The sequence below is a fragment of the Aotus nancymaae genome, unplaced genomic scaffold (assembly GCF_030222135.1).
Source record: "Aotus nancymaae isolate 86718 unplaced genomic scaffold, 86718_ANA_hifiasm-v0.15.2.pri h1tg000012l, whole genome shotgun sequence".
NCBI classification, from domain to species: domain Eukaryota; kingdom Metazoa; phylum Chordata; class Mammalia; order Primates; family Aotidae; genus Aotus; species Aotus nancymaae.
Genome location: NW_026988423.1, coordinates 50,080,607 through 50,095,197, shown reverse-complemented (window position 1 = coordinate 50,095,197; position 14,591 = coordinate 50,080,607).

Genomic DNA, 14,591 nt, shown 5'->3' with positions numbered 1-14,591 from the left:
TAGGAGCTAAAACTATAAACCCTTGGAAGAAAACATTGGCATAAATCCTGGTGACCCTGGACTAGGCAACTTGTGGGTTGAAGTTTTAATTGGTATGTTTGCATTTTTACTGTTGAGTTGTAAATATTGAGGAACTATTTGTAAGAGTCCTTTGTATATTCTAGATAAAAAAGTCCCTTATTGAGTATATGATTTGCAACTATTTTCCCCTATTCTCCCATTCTGAAGGTTGTCTTTTTACTCTTTGATAGCATCTATAGAACACAAAGGTTTTACTTTTGAGAAACTCTTAATTTATCTAATTTTTCTTTTGTTTCTTACATTTGGGTGTCACATCAAATAAACCATTGCTTAATTTAAGCTCACAAAAATGTACACCTATGGTTTCTTCTAAGGGTTTTATAGTTTAAGCTTTTACATTTAGGCCTATAGTCTATTTTGAGATAGTTTTTTATGTGGTGGGAAGTAGGAGCCTGCTGTGGGTGGAATTGTGCCTCCACCAACAGATATATTAGAATTCCAACTTCCAGCACCTGCAACTACTACCTTGCTTGGAAACAGGGTCTTTGCAGATATAAACAAGATTAGATGAGGCCATACGGGATTAGGACTGGACCTATATCCAGTGACTGGTATCCTTATAAGAACACCATGTAGGCAACAGGGACATAGAGATACACAGGAAGAATGCCATGTACAATGGAGGCAGAGATAAGAGTGAAGTGTCTACAAACAAAGGATTGCAAAGCCAGAAGGTAGGAAGAGGCAAGGAAGGATCCTCCCCAAGAACCTTCAGAGAGAGCATGGCCCTGTCATAACACCTTGATTTTGGACTTCTAGCATTCAGAACTGTGTGACAATACATTTCTTTGCTCTTAAGCCACACAGTTTAGAGTAATTTGTTATGGCAGCTAGGAAACTAATATAGGATCCAACTTCATTCTTTGGCAAGTGGATATCCAATTGTCACAGTCTTTTGTTGAAGAGACTATTTTTTCCCCATTGAATAGTCTTGACACCCTTGTTGAGTATCAGCTGACCATAAGTGTGAGTGTTTATAGCTGGACTCCCAATTCGATTCTATTGACCTACATGTCTGTTCTTATACCAGCATGACACTATGTTGAGTATGGTACCTTAGCAGTTTTGAAATTAGGAAGTATACATCCTCCAACTTATGTTCTTCTTTGTCAGGATTGTTGTGGCTGGTCTCAGTTCTTTGTGTTTCCATAAGAATCTTAGCATTAGCTTCTCAATTTCTACCAAAAAAGTCAGCTGGAATTTTGATAGGGATTGATCAATTTGGGAAGTATTTCTATCTTAACAATATTAACTATTTCAATCCATGAACATGAGATGTCTTTCCATGTATGTAACCCATTTAACTACTTTCAGCAATGATTTATAGGTTTCCACATAAAAGTCTTGCACTACTTTTGTTAAACTTAATCCTAAATATTTTCTTCTTTTTGATGGCTTTGCTAAAATTTTTTTAGGCAGGCACAGTGGCTCACACCTGTAATTCCAGCACTTTGGCAGGCCAAGGTGGGAAGATCACTTGAGGTCAGGAGTTTTAGACCAGTCTGGGTAATATAGTGAAATTCCTGTCTCCATAAAAAAGTAAAAAGTAACTAGGTGTGGTGGCAAGCGCCTGTAGTCCCAGCTAGTTCGAGGTTTGCTTCAGCTCAGGAGTTTGAGGCTGCAGTGGGCTATGATTGCACAACTGCACTCCAGCCTGGGTAACAAAATGAGACTCTGTCTCCAAAAAAGTAAATAAATAAAATAAAGTATTTTCATATTATTTATTCCTAGTCTATAGAAGTAAAATTGATTTTTTTGTATGTTGACTTTATATCCTGAAACTTTGCTGGACTTGTTTATTAGTTCTAATAGTGTGTGTATATATTCTTTAGGATTTTTAATATATAAGGTCTTGTCAACTGAGAATAGAAATAGTTTTACTTCTCTTTTTCCAATCTGGAGGCCTTTATTCATTTTTTCTTGCCTAATTACTCTGGCCAGAATCTCCAATACAATGCGGAATAGAGGTAGTGAGAGAGGACATTCTAGTTGTATACCTGATTTTAGGATAAAAACATTCATACTTTCTCCATTAAATATGATGTTAGCTGTGGTTTTTTGTTTTTTGTTTTTTGGTTTTTTTTTTTGAGACAGAGTCTCCCTCTGTTGACCAGGCTGACGTGCAATGGCATGATCTCGGCTCACTGCAACCTCCACCTCCTGGGTTCAAGCGATTCTCCTGCCTCAGCCTTCTGAGTAGCTGGGATTACAGGTGTGCACCACCATGCCCGGCTAAGTTTTATATTTTTAGTAGAGAAGGGGTTTCACCATGTTGACCAGGCTGGTCTCGAACTCCTAACCTCGTGATCTGCCCACATCGGCCTCCCAAAGTGCTGGGATTACAGGCATGAGCCACCATGCCTGGCCAAACTGTGGGTTTTTTGTAGATGCCCTTTACCATGTTAAAGAGGTTTCCCTTATATTCTTAGTTTATTGTTTTTTTTTTTTTTTTAATGATGACAGGGTGTTTGATTTTATCAAATGCTTTTTCTGCACATTTTGAGACAGTCCTGTGTGTTTTTTCCTTTCTTCTATTAATATGGTGTATTACTTTGATTGATTTCAGATGTTAAAACAATCTTGCATTCTTGGGATGAATCCCACCTGATTGTGATATATAATCCTCTTATATGTTCCTGAATTTGGTTCTCCAGTACTTTATTGAGGATTTCCATCTATGTTCATAATGGATACTGGTTCATAAATTTCTTTTCTGGTGATGTCTTTGTCTAGTTTTACTATCTGGGTAATACTGGTATCATAGAATGGGTTGGAAAATCTTCTATTCATCCATATTTTCTGGAGGTTTTGTCAAGAATTTGCATTTATTATTTGTGTTAGTCCATTTTCACAGTGCTATAAGGAATTACCAGAGACTGGGTAATCTATGAAGGTTTAATTGACTCTGAATTCCATGGGCGTAACAGGCAGCATGACTAGGAGGAGGCCTCAGGAGACTCACAGTCATGGCAGATGGCAAAGCGAAGCAAGCACCTTCTTCACATGGTGGCAGGAGAATGAGGGAAGGGGGAGTGCCACACTTTAAACCATCGGATCTCCTGAGAACTCACTCAGTATCACGAGAACAGCAAGGGGGAAATCTGCTCCCATGATCCAATTGTAAGGTCTGACTGCACCGTGGACGGCATGGCGACCCCCATGACCCGCACATACACCTCTGGAGGGCCTTCCGGAATTAGAAAACCTGAAGTAGCTGGAATATCAGGAAAAACGGAAGGACAATCAACCCCTGCAGCACCTAACCTGAGACATTCTTTATTGTTTATTATTCCGGCCTCAGCTGACAAGGGCATTGGGCTTTGTAATCAACCTTGGCTAACCTTGTGACCTCACACCCTATGACCCCCTCCCAGCTTGCAAACCTACGACCCCTCCCAGCCTGCAAAACATCGTCCTAAACTGTAACTTCTGTAACTTCCCACTGCCTTCTTCACTCCTATCCCACCGCCCTTTGCTGACTCTTTTTGGACTTAGCCCGCCTGCCCCCGGGTGAATAAACAGCCGTGTTGCTCACGCAAAGCCTGTGTGAGGGGTCTTTTCATTCAGAGCATGCCTTTTAACACCAATCACCTCCTATCAGGTCCCTCCTCCAATTCAACGTGACATTTGGGTGGCGACACAAATCCAAACCCTATCATTCTGTGCATTTTCGGTAGAATTCACCAGTGAAGCCACGTGAGCCTGTGTTTCTATTCTCTATTTCATCTGTTTCATTCCAATTGATACAGGAGCTAGAAAGAAATTATTTAGGCAGATAGTGAGAATAAGAGAATCCTAGGTAAGGTTTCCTTTGAATAAAAGCCCCCAAATAATTTCTTTTCTAACAAAAAGCAGCCTGAAAAATCAAGCTGCAAGCATAGATAAGCAAGCTGAAAGCTTGCCATAGGTAAATGCCATCAGCTGTGCCAATAGAAAAGGGTTACCTGGAAGTCAGGTATATTCAACATAGAGGTTCCCTCTTCCCTTTCCTTTGTCGCCACTTGTGCATTAAAAAGGCAGGCAACATGGCACCGGCCAGGTAGAGACCCCATCTGCATAGTAAGAGATTAGGGTGGGATGGCCAGCTTCTTCGCACGCTGTGCTATGCAAACGGCACACCTGGTCCCACCAGTCTCTCATGTCCCATGTAAATCAAGCACTGCCTCTTCAAGCTCCTCTATAAAACCCCATGCATTTCACCATGAAACCTGAAGACCCATTCAGGAGCCCCTCTTTCTCTGCAGGAGAGAGACCTTTTCTCTTTTCTCTTCCTTTCACCTCTTAAACCTCTGCTCTTAAACTCACACCTTGTGTGTGTTTGTGTAATCAGTTTCCTTGGTGTGACACAATGAACCTCAGGGATTTACCCCAGACAAACAACACCTCTTCACAATCTTTACTATTTCCTTTCTTCAACTTCTTTCAGGTTCAGTTTAGACTTCTTTTTCAAGTTACAGGAAGTGGAAGTTTAGGTGACTGATTTAGATCCTTATTCTTTTTAATATAGGTGATTACAGCTATAAATTTCCCTCTAAGCACTACCTTATGGCTGCATTCCGCAAGTTTTGGTGGGTTGTTTAATTTTTATTTAAAGCATGTTCTGATTTCCTTGTGATTTCTTCTTTGGTCCACTGGTTACTTAAGAGCGTGCTGTTTAATTTCCACATGTTCCTGAATGTCCCGTTTCCTTCTGTTATTGATTTCTAAATTCATTCTGCTGAGATCAGAAAACACACTTTGTGTGATCTCAATCCTTTTAAACTTACTGAGAACTGTTTTATGGCCTAACATATGGTTTATAGTGCAGAATACTCCATGTGCTCTTGAGAAGAACATGTATTCTGATGTTGTTGAGTGTTCTATAGATGTCTGTTAGGTTCTATTGAATAATAGTGTTGCTTTAATTCTGAAGACATGATTTCCTTTAGTTTTTGCACGTATTGTTAGCAGTGTACTTAAAGACTTTGCCTAGTAATTCCAGGGTCTCTCATTCCTCAGAGACAGTTTTCTGTGAATAGGCCATACTCTTCTGTTTCTTTACATGTCTCATAATTTTTTGTGGTTGAATTTTGAACATTTAAAATAACATAATGTAGCAAATTTGGAAATCAGATCCCCCGACCTCTCCCCCACCCCCACCGCAAGAGTTTATTGTTGTTTTTGCTGTTTGTTTCCTTAGTGATTTTTCTGGATTAATTCTACAAAGTCTGTGTTCTTTTTTGTGTTTTGCAGCCAAAATTTCTTTTAGCTTAGTAGTCAACTAATGATTGAAAAGGCTTTCTTTTTTTTTTTTTTCTTTTTTTGAGATAGAGTCTTGCTCTGTCACGCAGGCTGAAGTGCAGTGGTACGATCTTGGCTCCCTGCAGCCTCCACTTCCTGGGTTTAAGCAATTCTCATGCCTCAGCCTCCTGAGTGGCTGAGACTACAGGCACACACCACCACACCTGCCTAATTTTTGTATTTTTGGTGGAGATGGGGTTTTGCCACATTGGCCAGGCTGGTCTCCAACTCCTGGCCTCAAGTGATCCACCCACGTTGGCCTCCTGAAGGGCTGAGATGACAGGTGTGAACCACTGTGCCCAGCCCAGATATTTCTCTAAATCCCTTAAACGTGTAAGTCTCCCAGCCTTTGCTGAGGAGCACTGTGTGTGTGGAGCCTGACTTCAATGCTTTACCTAGCAGTTTGCAGCTCTGCCCTAGCCTTCATTTCCTGCTTGAGCAGAGAGTCTCAAGGTCAGCCAGAGGTGAGACATCAGGGTCTTTTTAGGTCTTCCTGGGCATATGCACTGCTCTGCTCATGCATGTAGCCTTGATCATCCCAGAAATGTATCAAAGTTTTTTAAATTCCCAAAGGATGTCTCATTTCCCAGTTTTTCCTTTCACGATTTTACTTAGCCTATTTTGACCCCAAATGGCATTGCCACACAGGCAGCTACAATGTTGAACAGTTACCGCTGATTGTTTTTGACAAGTGCCCTGGGGCCACGGCTGGTCCCACAAAGTAAGCTCTGAGTCAGGTCAAATAAAGACGATCCCTTGGAACAGAACTTTTCAGGGAGCTTCCAGACAGGTCAAATAGTGGCCATTCTCTGGGGATAGAGCTTTTCGTGGACACTCCAAACCAATTACTCCCCTCTAGTAGCTGTTAGGCTACTGGTTTCACAGATACCATAGTTGTAAGGCTGTTGGTTTTCATGCCTGCAGCAGAACTGTAAAAAGGGTTGTGGGAATAGGACCAGTTAAAACTTCACAAAGTTCACTGTTCTTACTGCAATACAGCCTGATTTTAATTTTTTTAAGACTGAGTCTCACTCCATCTCCCAGGCTGGATCGCAGTAGCATGATCATAATTCACTGCAACCTCAAACTCCCAGCCTCAAGCAATCCTCCTGCCTCATCCTCCCCAGTAGCTAAGACTACAGGGAGGCACCACTGAACCCTGCTAATTTTTTTTTAATAATATTTGTAGGGATTGGGTGTCACTATGTTGCCCGGGCTGGTGTCAAATGCCTGGCCTCCAGTGATCCTCCTGCCTCAGCCTCCCAAAATCAGCCTTATTAAAAAATAATAACTGTAATAATAAACACTCCTCAGGTAGCTGCAAGTCTTTGGTTAATTTCCAGAGGTATGAAAAAGTTGATTTTGACGTTTTTGCCAGCATGCTCATTGCTTTTATGAAGGAACAGATTTCAGAAATCCTTCTTCTAATTATTCTCTCATTCTGGTCATGCTCCTCCACCTGTTCTTGTGCCTAAAGTTTTATTGGAATGCAGCCTTACCCATTCATTTACATAGTGCCTACAGCGGCTTTCACACACAACTGAGAAGTTGGGTAGTTGCGACAGAAACCATATGGCCTGCAAAGCCTAAAATATGTGCTATCTGGCCTTTATGAAAAGGTTTGCCAACCCCCACCATAAGGCAAGAAAATGATATACAGATTGCAAGGAAAAAGTAAGTTGCCATCATCCACAGATGAAATTATTTGGCATTTAGATTCTTTTTTTTTTTTTTGAGACAGAGTCACACTATGCCACCCAGGCTGGTCTTGAACTCCTGGGCTCAAGTGATCCTCCTGCCTCAGTCTCCTAGAGTGCTAGGATGATAGGCATGAGCCATTGCACCCAGCCCCAAAATGTTCTTTTTTCTTTTTTTTTCAGATTGAGTCTCACACTGTTGCCTGGGCTGGAGTGCAGTGGTGTGATTTCAGCTCACTGCAACCTCCACCTCCCAGGTTCAAGTGATTCTCCTGCCTCAGCCTCCCCAGTAGCTGGGATTACAGGTGTCCACCACTACAACTGACAAATTTTTTGTATTTTTAGTAGAGACGGGGTTTCACTCTGTTGGCCAGGCTGGTCTCGAACTCCTGACCTTATTAAAGTCTGGCCTAAGGGGCTGATTTGCGTTTTCTCTGTGGTGTTTGGAGCTTGTATTAAATTAAAATGTATCTTGTGGCTCATGCCTGTAATCCCAGCACTTTAGGAACCCGAGGAAGGAGGTTTGTTTTGAGGCCAGGAGTTCAAGACCAGTCTGGGCAGCATAGTGAATTCCCTATCTCTAAAAAAATATGTATAAAATAGCCAGGAATGTTGGTGCATGCCTGTAGTCCTGCTACTCAGGAGGCTGAGGTGGGAGGATCGCTTGAACCCAGAAGTCCAAAGCTACAGTGAGCCATGATTGTGCCACTGCATTCCAGCCTGGGCAACAGAGCAGGACTCTGTCCCCAACTCCCGCCTCCAAGAAAGTACCTGGGATTTGTTTTAATCAGGTATGGCGAAGCCAACAGGTCAGGAGACGAATACCGTGAAGGAAAAAGATTTTACTCACACATCCCTAGAAACAGGAGGCCTTGTGGGACCACTCAGGGAAGCACCCAGGTGGGTCAGGAGGCAGAGGCAGAGGGGGAACTCAGGAACAGGGCGAGAGCCTTCACTGTGGTTTTTGCAAGAAGGAACGGGTGAGGCCGGGGGAATGGGTTGATTGGGTTTGGGATTGGCTCATTTGAGTGATAAGCAGCCTCCAGGGTATAAGGGCCACTCCTAGCTGTCTGATGTCTGGCCCTGGGATGCTGGAGGTGGAGGAATATTGTCTCCAAGAGTGCAAAATCCAGATGGAGAAGATGGTTGAGTTTGGCTCTGGATGGGTCGGTTTGCATACCAAGGCATGCTAGCGCTCGCAGGGAAGTTACTTACCATCTCTAGGAATTCACTAGTGCTGGAAGGAGCAATCTCTCCAGGATTAGCCAGGCCCCCAGAAGTCAAAGCATCATAAAATACAGACAATTTAAACAAATATTACTGATGCAAGCCATCTTCTGCAATGTGCCGTACGCATTGAACCAACAGTTGACGCACTGCATCCCAACAGCTGGAATTCAGAGGTTCCTGAAGCAGGGACTGACCCCTCCCAAATCACTCCCAGGGGCAGCACCAGGCAGCCCTGTTTCCAGTTGCCAGAGAAACACTTCGATTAGAAAACTCACTGAAATGGGCCGGGTGCAGGGTGCAGTAGCTCACACCTGCAATCCTGGCACTTTGGGAGGCCAAGGCCGGTGGATCGCTTCAGCCCAGAAGTTTGAGACCAGCCTGGGCAGCATGGCGAAACCTCATCGCTACCAAAAAAATACAGAAACTTCACTGGGTGTAGTGGTCTAAAACTCCTGGGCTCATGGCCAGGTGTGGTGGCTCATGCCTGTAATCCTGGCACTTTGGAAGGCCAAGGTGGGTGGATCACTTCAGGTCAGGAGTTCGAGACCAGCCTGGCCAACATGGCGAAACCCTGTCTCTACTAAAAAACAAAAATATTAGCCAGGCGTGGTATCAGGCACCTGTAGTCCTAGCTCCTCAGGAGGCTGAGGCAGAAGAATCACTTGAACCCAGGAGGCGGAGGTTGCAGTAAACCGAGATCAAGCCACCACACTCCAGCCTGGGTGACAGAGCAAGACCCTGTCTCAATAAAATAAAATAATAAAATAAAACTCCTGGCTCAAGTCGTCCTCCTACCTCAGCCTCCCAAAGTGCTAAGGTTACAGGCATGAGCCACTGCGCCCAGCCAAGGACACCCCTTAATCAAACAGTCCTGGCAGAAGGGCTGGGGCGGCCCAGAGCAGCAGGTGTCTGGCCAACGGTTTCTAGTGTTTTGTGACTGCTACTTACACACATGAAAGAGACAATCATACTGGTGTGTACCGGTGGAATGTCGACTCTTGTCTTCAACAATGCCGAAGTTCAGGGTTCAGTAGAAGTATTTAAACTGGGCATGGTGGCTCACACCTGTAATTCCAGCACTTTGGGAAGCCGAGGCAGGAGGACAGCTTGGGTACAGGAGTTCTGTGCCCTCATGCCCTCATGCCGAGGCAACACAGTGAGACCCTCCATCTCTACAAAAAATGCAAAAGTTAACCAGGCATGGTGGCATGCACCTGTAGTACCAGCTACTTGGGAGGCTGAGGCGGGAGGATCGCTTGAGCCGAGGAGGCTGAGGCTGCAGTGAGCCATGATTGTGCCAATGCACTCCAGCCTGGACAACAGAGACCTCGTCTCAAATAAATAAATAAATAAATAAACAAACAAACAGTATTTGCAGGTCTGAGGATTGCACAGATCACGCCATTCATAACTAGTTCTTTCATGTATTGATAAAGTTCCAAGATACAACCTCCGTGTAGGTGATTATCTGAACGGCTGGGGCCTAAGCCACTTAGTAAGTGGTCTTTCTCTTCCTGAATGGGGCTTCAGCCAGACATTTGCCTTGTTTGGTTTTATTGTGTGGTCAGGTTGTGCCAAGCATAACATATGATGCTTGAGTCATAATCATGTTGATAACAGAAAAAGAAACCATTTATGGGCTCTTTCTGTGCTAAGTACTTCACATGCAGGATCTTGGATGCCTCAGAATTACTCTCCAAGGTAGCTAGTGCTGTTACTTCCAATTTCTTGATGAGGAAACAGGCTTAGAGAGGTTAGGTAACTTGCCTGGGGTCACTCAGCAGTTAGATGACAGAGCTGGTATTCTTGCCCTCTCCCTGGGCTGTCTTCTTAGTAGCACCTGTGAGCTCAAGCCCAGAAGAGATGCAGTCATGTCTGCTCACACCCTATTGGCTGGAACTGGTCACATGACCTCAGGTGAATTGCAAAGCATGCTGGGAGGTAGAGAAGCATGTGGCTAATTGGTGAATATTTGCAGCTCAGCACCAGAGGCAGCTGGGTGCAGGTAGGGCTCTGTGAGGTGTGGTCATCTCTGTACACTGGTTTCTCTGCAAGACTTGACTCGGAGCATCTGTTGGCCAGTGTCTGCTTCTTCAGCCTGTGCACCCATAAATGGAAGCAGCCCCCGACATCCCTGGGAGACTAGAAGATGCCTTGAACTCCTCCACTCAGGATCAGTTCTTCCAAAGGCAGATTAACTGCTGTTGATGTTCTTTGGACATAATTTTCCACGAGACAGGATCATTTGGAAAGCCATAAATACACATTCAGATGCACGTGATGGATAATAAACTCGGCTCCAACGAGTCATTTGAGCCACCATAAATCTTGTTTGCGTTTTCTTCCCTGGTGCCTGTAAATCAGGCCCTATCTCCGCCTTCTGGGTCCTGGTGGCCCCTACCTGCCATCCATTACGCTGCAGGTGGGGCATCCGACAGTCAGCCCCACACGCCGCCCTCATGCCCTATGCACATCCATCACGTGGCTGACCCTGCACCCTCCCACCCTCCTGGGGGGCCCAGGTGTCCCTGCAGTTTTACTTGTCTCTTGTGCTTTTATAAATAGCAGCTGTCCCTACCACCGATTACACAAACCTGATTGGGTTTTAACGACATGCAAGTTTTAAAAGCAAGTTGGAGCGAGCTGCTGCTGGGTTTCTACCCTCTCCCTGGCCTGTACCCCTGTAGGCTGTTTTGTTTTCAACAAGCCAACCATGCAAAGAGAGGCAAAACAAGCCAACCATGCAAAGAGAGGAATCAGACCGGGTGGGCTGCAGTGGTTCTGTAATTAAGAGATTTCAATCTTCCGGCCGTGGTGGCTCATGCCTGTAATCCCAGCACTTTGGGAGGCCGAGGAGGGTGGATCACGAGGTCAAGAGATCGAGACCATCCTGGCCAACACGGTGAAACCCCCGTCTCTACTAAAAAATGAAAAAATTGCCGGGCGCGGTGGCTCACGCCTGTAATCCCAGCACTTTGGGAGGCTGAGGCGGGTGGATTACGAGGTCAAGAGGTCGAGACCATCCTGGTCAACATGGTGAAACCCCGTCTCTACTAAAAATACAAAAAATTAGCTGGGCATGGTGGCATGTGCCTGTAATCCCAGCTACTCAGGAGGCTGAGGCAGGAGAATTGCCTGAACCCAGGAGGCGGAGGTTGCGGTGAGCCGAGATCGCGCCATTGCACTCCAGCCTGGGTAACAAGAGCGAAACTCCGTCTCAAAAAAAAAAAAAAAAAAGAAAAAATTAGCTGGGCGTGGTGGTACATGCCTGTAGTCCCAGCTACTGAGGAAGCTGAGGCAGGAGAATCACTTGAACCCGGGAGGCGGAGGTTGCAGTGAGCAGATACCACGCCACTGCACTCCAGTCTGGGCAACAGAGTGAAACTCTGTCTCAAAAACAACAACAACAAAGAGATTTCAGCCAAGTTCTTTCTCTGGGCCTCAGTGTGTTCTTCTGCAGGATGGAGATAATAGCCCCTACTTCCTCGAATTGCATCTCAGGGTAATAATACTCAGGTAATCAACATCAGAGAAACCCCCAAAACTCAGTGGCTTAACCAAACGTACAAGTTTGATTTTTGCCCCATGCAAAATCCGGTATGGCAGCTTCCCTCTCTCTTACAGCTTTGTTATCTAGGGTGGGTGTTCCTCTAAGATCACAGCAGCAGGAGAGGAGAGAGGCAGAGAGAGGACATTGGCTCCTTACATCTCCAGCCCAACAGAGACGCAGTCATTTCCACTCACATCCTGTTGGCTAGAACTGGTCACATGACCCCCAGTGGATTGCAAAGGATGCAAGGAGGTAGAGAAGCACGTGGCTAAAGGGCGAACATTTGCATTCCTGCAGCAGTGGTTTTGAGTGTTCAATCACATGCAGTTATCGGGGAAGGGCACTGAAGGGTTTTAGCTGAGCCTCAAGACATCAGAGATGAGTCTGCAATAAGATTGGCTGGGTGCAGTGACTCCTGCCTGTAATCAGAGCACTTTGGGAGGCTGAGGCAGGGTGGATCACTTGAGGTCAAGAGTTGGAGACCAGCCTGGCCAACATGGTGAAACCCCGTCTCTACTAAAAATACAAAAATTAGCCGGCTATGGTGGTATGTGCCTGTAATCCCAGCTACTCCAGAATACTCTGGAATCATTTGAATCTGGGAGGTGGAGTTTGCAGTGGGCCAAGATTTTACCACTGCACTCCAGCCTAGGTGACAGAGCGAGACTCCGTCTCAAAAATAATAATAATAAATAAAAAAATAATATGATAAGATTGGCTGATGGAGGATTTAAGTCCAGCTCCCTTCCGAAATGGCCTAGAGTGGTCACTGGTGGTGGGCAGAGCAATCACTTTCATGTTTCTGGGGGCTGGCTGGACAGTACGAGGCCACACACCTGGGAGGCCTTTTGAGGCCAGTTCAGCAATCTCTCCTTCAACCTTGGCCCAGGGGGAGGGACAGGGAGGCCCCCACTGTTGTAAGCAGCCATTCTTGAGGATCAGGGCACAGGCTGAGGTCAGAAACATGTGAATCCAATCCTAGATCTGCTGTTGACTTGCCCTGTGTGCCCAGAAGAGTCATTGATTCGTCTCAGCCTTCTCAGTTTCCTTCTATGTTGAATGGAGGCCAGTCAGGTGACTGATGGGTAAAGGCCCAGAGGTAGGTTTCTTATTTATTTATTTAATTTATTTATTTTTGAGACAGAGTCTCACTCTGTTGCCCAGGCTGGAGTACAATGGCACGATCTCTGGGCTCACTGCAACCTCCACCTCCCAGGTTCAAGCGATTCTCCTGCCTTAGCCTCCTGAGTAGCTGGGATTACAGGCATGCACCACCACGCCCGGCTAACTTATGTACTTTTGGTAGAGAAGGGGTTTCGCCATGTTGGCCAGGCTGGTCTTGAACTCTTGACCTCAAATGATCCACCCATCTCGGCCTCCCAAAGTGCTGGGATTACAGGCGTGAGCCACCGCATCCGGCCCCAAAGACAGGTTCCTAATAGGAGCTCAGAAAGTGGGCTTCACCCAAGGTCACTCTGCTTTCCATGACCAATGCACACTCCCTAAGAGCTAAGCGCCCTCCCCTTCATGCTCCCACCACCCACTCCTCCCTTGCGCTGACACCTAACAGCACCCATGGCCTTTCCAAGCCCCTGGCACCTTCCAGCCTCTGTCATGGCTTCAGGCTCCCATTACTCGTAGGCTGCTGGTGGTTCTGGAGTGCCCTCTGGGCTGTGGCTGGATGGGGAGGAGGCTATCCAGCAGATGAGGGTCTCCTTTGTCTCCGATCCTGGCCTGCCCCTTAGGCAGCCTCTTCAGCTGGGCCACGTGGTTTTGTGGCTGGAACACCACATGCATGCTTGGCCCTGCTTCTTCAAACAAAGAAGCAACAGGACTCTGGAAAGCAGAGGTGTGGCAGGAACCCCAGGGGGACAGGCTAGGGGAAGCTAGCAGATATGGCAGCCTCTGCTCTCAAGATAGGAGGCTGGGAACCCAGGGCTGCCTCTCCCATGACTGGAGACAGCTGGGCTAGAAAGAAGCGGCTTACACTGTAGGGCGGATGCCTGGTTCTAGTTTTTGCCCGACTGCTAATTTAGCCTGCAGCCTTAAGCCAATTCCTTTTGTGTCCAGGTCTCAGTTTGCTCATCTATAAAATGGGTATTGTATTTATCCTCCCCACCTTACAAAGTCAGCTCCAAAGCACTTGTAGGAGTGGGCATGGGGATGGAACGTATGGGAATCAGAGGGACCCTCTGTTGGGATCTAAAATCCTGGCTGGGCGGTGGCTCATGCCTGTAATCCCAGCACTTTCAGAGACTGAGACAGGCAGATCACTTGAGGTCAGGAGTCTGAGACCAGACTGGCCAAGATGATGAAACCGTGTCTCTACTAAAAGGTAGAAAAATTAGTCAGGTGTGGTGGTGCACCCCTGAAATCCCAGCCACTCAGAGGCTGAGGCAGGAGAATCACTTGAACCTGGGAGATGGAGGTTGCAGTGAGCTGAGATCACGCCGTTGCACTCCAGTGTAGGCTACAGATGAGAATCCATCTCAAAAATAAAATAAAAGTTTGCCTGGACCTGCTCTGGACTGGGCAGCAACTCTGTCCCTTTGGAATTCACGCAGGACCCAGAGGTCAGCCCTGGACTAGAGGGGCTGTTCCTCCCTTCTCCCTCCTCCTGCCCTAAGGGTGAAATCCGTTGCTTGTGCCTGGTGGAATTCTCTTTTTCCAGCTTCCATTCTCAAAAGCACCCCATAAAATACCAAAAATAAACACCGTGCATGTCTTCCATTTGGGAAGGATTTGTCTTTTTC